Genomic DNA, 9764 nt, shown 5'->3' on the forward strand with positions numbered 1-9764 from the left:
GCACACACACCTGTTGGGCCCTGACGCTTCTGAGGCATGCCTTTCATTCTCTCCTCCTGGACAGTGGCCACCCCAGAGACGGGCCCCCGGCCCTCTCTTCAATCCCACCCACACACCTGGCATCAGCCTCCCAGGAGGATTTCCCTGCCAGTCTCCCGTCAAGCCGTCACAGGGTGCTCAACTAGGCCACACGCTGCTTGGCCTTCCCTCTGCCATCAACGCCGTCCTTCCGGTGCTTTCCCAACGCTCTGAAGGAAGCAGTGAAAGTCGTGGCCGTTCAAAGGGCCCATAAAGCAGGACAGCGCCATTCGCAGGGGGCCTCAGGGCCGAGCTTCCTGAGGACACATCTACACCTCCCCGCTGAGCAGGGACCTGGTGCCGGAAGGGGAATTTCTCTCCCTGCGTTTCCGGGCAACGAGCGGCGCCTGAATCAAGTCCCGCTAGCCTGTGAGGCTGTCTCCGTTGAGTGGTCTCAGACATGCTGTTCCTCATCTCAGAGAATTCTGTAGGTGTGGCTGTTGGCCTCCGGCCAGCGTGCCCCGTGAAGAATGCGCACCAGCCACCGGTTGACCAAGGAGGCTACTACCCCCACTTCCTTTCAGCAGCTTGGCAGGGTATCCAAATGACTGCAGGAAAGGGTAGATCAGGGTGACATGATTTCCTGACGAAAAAAATCGCTGCACTCTGGGGCTTATAATCAAGGCAACAGATGAAATGCCCTGACTCTGGGGCCTTTTTATTTATTTATTTTAAAAAAACCACTTTATTAATTTTGTTTTAAAAGGATACGTGTTCTTTTATTAAAAGGAAAAAAAAACATCAACATAATCGGAAAAAAACAGAAATCCCAATGACCTAAGAAAGCCACTGTCACTAACACTTTGTGAGCATCTCCAAAGGCTAATTCTGCAGGCACTGGGTGTGCTGCCCTGGGCAGGGGTATGGAGAACACGACCTCTGGAAGCACTCTCTGTCCTGGGCTTGCTTAAGTAATGCAATGACTCTCCTCCAAATAGCCCCCCTAGAGACCTCCCACCACCCTGCCTTCTTGGAAAGAACGTCCAGCGTGTCCCGCACCAGAAGCAGTCCAAGGAGAGAAGATGCCGAGGTGGTGGCTCATCTTCCTGGGTCGGAAGAGGCCTCTGAGGAGTCCTCTCTGTTGCCTCACAGCCCTCCAACTATGCAAAGAATTCGAACCATTTCCCTTGGGACTGGCAACCGAGAAGCAATTCTGAGCCCAACCTCCCCAAATATCTGCTTTGCAAACAGATAAAACAGAGAAGCATCCTGAAAATGTGATCTTCGGCCATTCACCTTAGGCGGTTGTGCATGCCTGCTCGCAGGAGTGTTTCTGCTTCTGGAGCCTCTCTTAGAATGGCTGGGAAGCCAACTTTGGCATGTGGCTGTGTTCCCTGAGGGGCAAAGGGCTGAGAACTCTCTAGAAGGGACCTCTCAAGGGAACGGGACCAAGCAATGCCCCAGGCCCTTAGCTGGGGTCTGGCCCTTATCTCAGGCTAGGATCATTGCTGACCGTTCTGGGGTCGTGGGGGTGCCTTTTGGCTTCTGAGATGTCTGGGCACGGGGCTGCCTTCACCAGTAGCAAGAGCTCACCCCAACCAGCCTTTGCCCTCCCCACCCTGAGTCCACACTTCCTTTGGTTTTGTCACCTGAGTGGATGGGGGGCAGTGGCAGGGGCAAGGCCATGTCAGGCTTGGCAGAGTGTCAGGTGTGGGCAGAGGACACAACTTTCTGAGTAGATCTCACCTTCCAAGAGACACTAGAATGCTTGGCTGCACCACTGCAGGTATGATCAGGCTCCAGCGACCTACATAACCTTCCAGACATAGGGCAGGTGGGACCCCTGACTCATCCCAGGGGAGCCTGACTTGGGAAGGGTGGGGGAGGGGAGGATTTATAATCCTGAGACGTTGAAACCACCTAAATGTTCAGTGATGGCTCAGTGAATCATGATAAGTGCACAGGGCAGAATATTACGTAAAAGTGATTATTGTAAAGACTAGCAATATTATAAATGTTTATGATATAACGCCAGGTGAACAAAAGAAGATATGCACATTTTTTTTTTTTTTTTTTTTACCCATGAACAAGAAAAGACTGAATGGGGATTTGGGGAAAAATAACAGTTGCTATGCTACAGTGGTGTAATTCTGGACCTTATGCTTTTAAAAGAAAGTGGTGGCTTTAAAGTCAGACAGATCTGGACTAGTAGCTTCGTTGTATTTCTTACTAGAAATGACCTCGGAGTGTAGCTTAATGTCTCTGAGATTGGTTCCTCATCTGTAAAATGGGTACAATGATTCCTGCCTTACAAGATTCTTGGAAGGATAAATCAGATGATGCCTTCCTTCTTGCCTTCCTATCTTCCTCCTCTCTTTCCCTCCCCCTGCATATTTTTCACTGACACAGCACAAAGCCGTTGCCCACAAAGGATTCCACAACTGAGTCATCCTTGGGTCTGCTTAAATCTCTCTCACTCACACGAAGCCCATTTGCCTGTTTGTGCTCCAAGCTGAGCTGGAGCCCATATGAGTGAATGATGGACCATAGTCCACAGGCTGTCAGGGGCAGGGAAGCTTGTCTGGTCTTTGTTTTCAGAGCAGCAACCAGGGTGTGCACTCTCCAGCCCCCAAGCAATGTCACAAAGGCCCTAAAGTTTGAAGCAGGGGTTTGGGAAGCTGACCTGGCTGAGAGCACACGGAGCAGACCCTTCTCCCGTTCCTTCTGCCGTGGTCTAGGCTCAGGTCCTCTTACCTCTTCTAGCAGGATCACCAGCTAGACTGATGGCTCCCAAAGCCTGAGGCAGGTGCCCCTGGTGGGCAAAGAGGTGATTTCCAGTGGCAAGTGGACATACATTTTTCATTTTAAGCATGTAGGATTTACATATATGTTAGGAAAAAAATGAACCAGTCGTTATAATGGTACAACAGAAGAGACATAATAAAGAGTTAAAGAATGAGCTAACATAAAGGGAAATATTACATAAATAGTAGTTGGGATTGAGAATGACTGAAGCTTGGGGGCCACTGCCCTACCCTGTTGCATCCGTCTTCCAGCTCTGACCCAGCCTCTGTCTTTTCCACTGTCGGCCCCCGGCCCCTCCTACTATAGCCAGAGTTTCCTAAAAGGAAACCCTGCGCTATAGGGCAGTGCCTCTAGGGAAAAGTCTAGACTTCTCCTTGGCAAGGTCTCCAAGGCATTCTAGGATGGGACTCTGCTGGCCTTGAGGGCTTCCCCGTCACCCTAGCCCTCTTCCCCTTTTCGATCCCCACACCCTGGCCTTCCAAGGAGTCTTGGGATGTACTGTCTCCTCTACTTGCCATGTCCTTTCCCCTTCGTCTGTCTAAAGGACTCCTATTCAACTTTCAAAACCTTGGCAAGGGTCTCTCTCCTCTGTGAAATCGATCTCCTTGCAAAGGGTTACTCCTGCCTTTCCTTCGTCTCGAACACCGTTTCATCCTATGTAGCCTAAAGCTTCTGTTTTCTCGACTATCTCTTCGATGAGGTGGTCTCTGAGGGCCCGGAACCTTCTACAGTAGTGGGTGTATGACAGGTGCTCAATGCTTACGAGACTACGGGAGTTAGAGCTCCTGTTTGTGATCTGTTCTTTGCGCATTATCTCACTTAATCCTCACAGTCCGCCTGAGAGAAAGAAACTAGGTGACACACCCATCTTAGACACGAGGAAGCTAGGGGGCAGAGACAGAACTCATTTGCTGCAGAGCTGATTAAGTGGCGGAGTCAGGATTCAAACACAGGCTGCCACACTTGAGTGCTAGGCCCTTAGCAAATCACTACCCACTCTCCTGTAGGTCAGAGCTGCTTGCCTCAGTGGGGCAAAGTGGGTGCTTGGGTTAGGGGATGCCTTCTGGCCACCATGTGTGGCAGCAATCTCAGACAGAGGCAGAGGGCAGGCTCCTGGGACTGCTCTTTCAAGGTCATGAGGGTAGAGGTGGGAAAGCAAGAGGAAGGAGAAAATAGAGTTGAGTCAGAGCCTTGTGGAATTTCTGGCCTTTTTTGAATTCTGGGAAGAGAAAAAAAAAATGGCCGTACTTATTCCAACTATGTCAAGATAATAAGGGGCTCTTTACTGTTTACATGCAAGAATCTCTGGCAGCCGACACCTGCAAGCAAGAGGCCAGGAATCTGTGAGACCCAGATGCCCTGAGCAGAGGCCCCAGGCTCCAGAGGGAGGCAGCTGGCCAATATGGGGAGAAGCAAGAAGGGAAGGGGCCGACAGGACTGTCCTCAGCCCCAGCATTTCCTGCAGGAAGAATCTGTGCCTGTCCCTGGAATGTGGGTGGACCCTTTGTGTGAGGAAAGGGAAGCAAATGGCTGCCTCTCTCCAAGCCTCCGCTCCCCAGGCCCAGCACTCTCTTCCTTTGGGAGCGCGGGGCTGTCTAGTAAAGTTTCATTCCCCAGCACCCCTCTCATCCACGGAGAGGCCCTGCCTGCTCTAAACTCTGCAGAAACAGAGCTGGGTTACGAAAGGCAATCTGCATTCCAAATCCCTGCGACCCTGTAAGGATAGCACTCCCTCCTCCCGTGCCCGCTGCCCAGGCTCTCTCCCTCTCTTCAGGGCAGATCAAGTGGAAGCCAATGAAGGGGAGGAGCCCCAGAGAAGAGGTAGTGGCACAGCAGGTTTTGGGGGACAGCGGTGGTGGGGAGGGAACAGCAGAAAGCAACGGCCTTTGGCCTCTCATTCTCTGGAAAGCTCTTTATTTACACAATTCCAAACATCTGAGTTGAAAATGTAAAAGGACAATTTTTTTTTTTTTTTTTTTTAAAGATTTTATTTATTTATTTATTTGAGAGAGAGAGAGAACGAGAGATAGAAAGCACGAGAGGGAAGAGGGTCAGAGGGAGAAGCAGACTCCCTGCTGAGCAGGAAGCCCGATGTGGGACTCGATCCCGGGACCCCAGGATCATGACCTGAGCCGAAGGCAGTCGCTTAACCAACTGAGCCACCCAGGCGCCCTGTAAAAGGACAATTAATTAGCTCTCTTCATGCACTTAAGACACCCATGAATTCAGTCAAAAAACATTTATTCATTCATTTAATGCACGCCCTGGGGGTGGATATGATGCCAGGTGCTGAGTATTTGGAAGTATCTGGGAATGTCTGTCTACATTGATGTTTCTCGCTTGGGGGTGGGTTTTTGTGAGACTCACAGACTCATGCTGGGCCCCACCCAACGTGGGAATCAGGATTTGCGGGGGAGAGGTCTGGGTATGAGGACTTTGAAAAACTCCCTGAGGGATATAGGACATGAATCTCCGATCCAAATACAATGACCAGATTGGAAACATGTTTGTCCTGAAGTATTCACGGTCCTATCTTGCTGGGAAGGTATGGGCATAAACTCTTGTCTTGGATTCTTTCATTCATTCATTCATTTCACTGGTATTTTGTATTTATTGAGCTCTTGGCAGTTGCAGACTGACCCTGCCCTCCTGGGGCTCTGCCAGGTGTGAAGTCCTGTCACGTCACTACCCTCTTCTGCAGTGCTCTGCCTTTCATCCTCATATAAACCAGAGTCATGACAGTGAACCAGGCCCTACATGATCTCTTCCCTGTTCCGCCGCCCTCCCCTCTGCTCACCCTGCTCTAGCCAACTGGCCTCCGGCTTCTTCTTGCCACAGGCCTTGCACTGCCATGCTCCCCCAGAGGCCCCTTCTGCTACCTCTACTGAAAGCTAGAGATGTCCCCAGCCCAGTGTTGCTTACCCTGCTCTTCTGAGTGTTTTCCCTAGCACTTGCCCCTTCTGACCTTTTCTGTCCTTTCCTTTGATATGAATATCATTTACTGTTGTCTGTCTCTCCCTCTCCTTCCCTGGAATGTAAGCACCCAGAGGGCAGCATCTTTGCTTTGTCACTGATGTAGCCCAAGCTACATCTAGAATAGTGCCTGGCTTGTCGTGAGTGCTCAGTAAATATTTATTGAGTGAATTAAACAAATAATAACACAGAGAAGTATAAAATTACTAATGTGGTAAGTGCTGGCTAGAAAGAAGGAGCAAGATTATCTCTGGGCTCCTCCCAGCTCGTCAACCCTATAATTTTACTTTTGTTTTTCTTTGAAACGCCACTCAGTGTTGACAATTATCCTATGTGGTCAAGACCGTTCCTTTCTAATTTTGTTGTCATTGTGTTTTTCCCATGGCCTGGGCCTCAGCAGGGGAGAGTATGTGGAAGACCCAGAAATCTCTTCCACTGCCCTAGGGCTCTCTGTCACACCTGCGAGGGAGGGCAGCTGCGGACCTGTTGGTGGCTGGTCATGGATTCAGCCAGGATGAGTCACTGAGCTTGTTCAGAAGGCTGAGATAATGGGATTTTAGAACAATTGTAAAAATACCTAGCATGCCAGCAGAGAATCAGTCAGCAGATTTCAAGAGATTCTAAGGCTTCTGTCCCTTCATGGAAGCCAGGGGAGAGAGAATCCCAAGGAAAGAGTTCTCCAGGGTGTCTGGTATTGGGGGTGGGTGTGAGCCTGGCTTGTGTAAAAGGATCCTGTCTCCAGGACCCCAGGAGAGATCGGAATAGCCACCTCTCTGAAATAGAAGGACATTACATCAAAGGACTAACCCATGAAAGAAAGGATGTGTCAGTCAGAGCCTGGAGGCAGCCAGCCCTGTCCCAGTCCTGCCCCGAGGGCAGAGGGGACAGCAGTCTTAATCCAGCCATCTGGACCCTTAACCATCCCAAGGATGGGGTGGGGGCAGCAGGTCACTGCAGTCTGGTGCCCCTAGTCGGACTCCTTTCTTCTGTCTCTACCTTCTCCCCGCAGATGGCTTTTGGCATCTGCCAATTGCAAGTGAAACAAGTGTCCAAAATCCTGGGCAGGCTGACCACGAGGGCCGGTCCTTGGCCTGGTTGATGTGCCCCTTTCCCAGAGAGCCAGAGACAGGCTCCAGGAAAGCTGAGATGGAGAGCAGACTGGACCGAGGAAAGAGGCCCATCCTGTGTTCACTGGAGCAGGGGGCCACCGCCAGTATTTTCTTGATGCCTAGACACTGCTTGGTATGCCAGAGTCACTACCCTTCTTTAAATGTGTTGGGGGCGGCGCCTAGTGAGCAGGGAGATGGTGGCCGCAGATGGCTCCCCTGAGGGGTCTGCTCCGAAGGGAAGAACCCTGGAAGCAGGCCGTGCAAGGTTCTCCGTTAGGGCAATGTGAGGCCATCTGCGGGGACCAAGGGGAGACACCAAGCCAAGGAGATGGCAAGGAGGGAGGAGGAGGTAAGAAGTGGCATGGGCTGGATCAGAGCTGGTACACTCCAGCAGGGGTGAGTTGGGAGGTCGCAGGCAGTGACTGAGTCATGTGGTGGGGAGGTGGGGGCAGGTCCTGGTAGTTCACAGGGAGGAAGGAATGATTGGGAATGATTCTAGGCTGGAATTATTTGTGGATTGATCAAGTCACTCAAGTTGTCTCAAGCAACTTCTGTGGTTCTGATACCCCTAGATTCAAGTCCAAATCCCTTTTGGATAGCTTTCAAAGATTCCACTACCAGCACCAGCTCCCTTTCCCCGCCCCTTCCCAGATTTGGTCCCAATGGCCTTGGTGCTTCCTGTAATGTGGCTTCTTCATTTGTGCCTTTGTTCTTCTCCCCCTCATCCTTCACGGAGAAAATGTCACCACTTCCCGGAAGCATTCCCCAAACATGCTGGTGCCTTTGGTGACCCGGAATGGCTCTTTTGCCTGGGGTTTCCCTTCCTGACCCATGGACAGGTGATCCAAGGCCACAGGCAATTTGCACAGAGTGGAGAGGGCTTTTGTGAAGGCCCCTCCATCTACCCAAGCTCATGTAAAACACCCCAGTGAACGAACCCTCCCAAATGCAAGAACAGCACTGTGGTGAGCGTGCACAAGGTATAAGTAGGGAGGCTTCCAAAGTTTAGTCTCTGACTCTACCATCCAGACCAGCAGGCCCCTGGGTGGGTTCCTTGGAGACAACAGCTCCAGCAAGGGCAGAAGGATTCCTTGGCCGTGGCCAAACGCATTTGGGAATCTCTCCATGCTGTATATCTCCTTTCACTGGTTAGTACATCAAAGACCCTGAGAAGTCATGCAGGAATGTCCTTGTTTGAGTTTAACCCAGCCTCCCAAGTTTACATGACCAGGGAACCTATTGTGTATGTGTGTGACACAAGTGTGACGCCTATTAACCTTGCCCAGAGCTCTGGCATCAGACAGGTTTGGACCGTCTCTGTGCCTGATGTGCCACGTAATGTCAGGCAAGTTCCTTGGATGTTCTGAACTTCAGGGTGCCTATTTGCAAAATTAGTCCCTTATGTGGTCCAGGAAAGTAAATGCAGGTTTGGCTGGGGGTCTCAGGAAAATGTAACAAGACGCGCCTGTGGTTCTAGCCTTGGAGTTATGGTTCAGGGCTCATGGGACAGAAGCAGGAGTGAGTACTCTGAAGGGCATGATCCTGGGGAGCATGGCCAGGAACCCTAGCAGAAACCATCCCCCCCAAACTACCCAATGGCCATCTGACCAAAGAGCCCCCTTCCAGGCAGCAGGCATTTCCTGGGGTTCGTGCCATCTTGGCCCTACTCTCTCTAGCACATGGAACATCTGCCTGGTCCTTCCCCACACCTTGCTCTCCCTGCCTTCACCCTGGCCATCTGCCTTCCATTCTCACTCCCTATTATTAACTGGCCAGTTCAACCTGCAGGCCTGAACTGAGATGCTCTTCCTCTGTGAGGTTTTCTGGCTCCTCCCAGGTCAGGGGTCTCTGCTCAGAGTTCCTACAGAACCTCCTCTTCCTACTTCAGAAACATCTGTTCCACATACTATGAGTGTTTTATCACCTGCTTCCAGCCAGCTTGAGTTCCTGCAAGGCAGGGCTGCCACACCATCCGCAGCTGGCTCAGTATTAGAGGAGGTACTGAAAATGATGCTTGGCCATGTGATTCCCTATTCCCTCTCACACCTGCTGGGCTCTTTCCTGGTGTCCCTCTCCCTTCCTCCCTTCTTCCTGCAGGGAGCTGTAGACTGTGTCATCTTTCTGCTGTTGAAAGTGATGAATCACCTGTCCCCACGTCAGCCCCACAGGGTGAAAATCCCCTTCCCAGGAGCATGGAGGAAATGCCTCAGACGATGGCTTGGCTTTGTCATAGGGAGCAAGTGGGGTGGGGGCAATGGGGAGGGGCTGGGGATCCCTCCAACACTGCCCTGAGCATCTTCTTGGTTTCTGTCAGCCGGGGCTGTGCAAAGGGACGGTGGTATGGTCCTCGGCTGAGGTGGGTCCTGGGAGCCTGGCATCCCTGGCACATGCTGAGCATGGGAGAGATGGGGGAGAAGGGTGCTCAGAAGCACAACCCAGCCCACACTGCCTGACAGGTGATGGGATCAGGGAGCCCTGGGTAGCTGGTGGGTATTCAAGGTCCTGCTGGCCCCTCCTTAAGCCTGAGGTGGGAGGCAGGCAGCAGCACTGACACAGGTACATGAGGGCAGAGCCTGAAATGGGGCCCTGGGGCCTTCTAGCTCATCCAGACCAGCCCAACGGGAAGCCAGGGCTGGGAGGGCCAGGCAGGATGGGGTAGGCTTGCAGGCCAGGCCCAGTGCCTCCAGAAGCCAATGGGCTCTTAAAGGGGACTCCATTCTGGGTGAGGCCTGAGGCCTGATAGTCATGCTTCATCCCATGCCCAGAGTCTGGGTGAGCCTAGGCCTGATCCCTCCCATGGTCACTGCCCAGCCGGGAATCTGCTCGGGTGGGTGCCCCCAGGGGTGGAGCTGTCCATGG

Source organism: Zalophus californianus, chromosome 1, assembly GCF_009762305.2.
Source record: "Zalophus californianus isolate mZalCal1 chromosome 1, mZalCal1.pri.v2, whole genome shotgun sequence".
NCBI lineage: Eukaryota > Metazoa > Chordata > Mammalia > Carnivora > Otariidae > Zalophus > Zalophus californianus.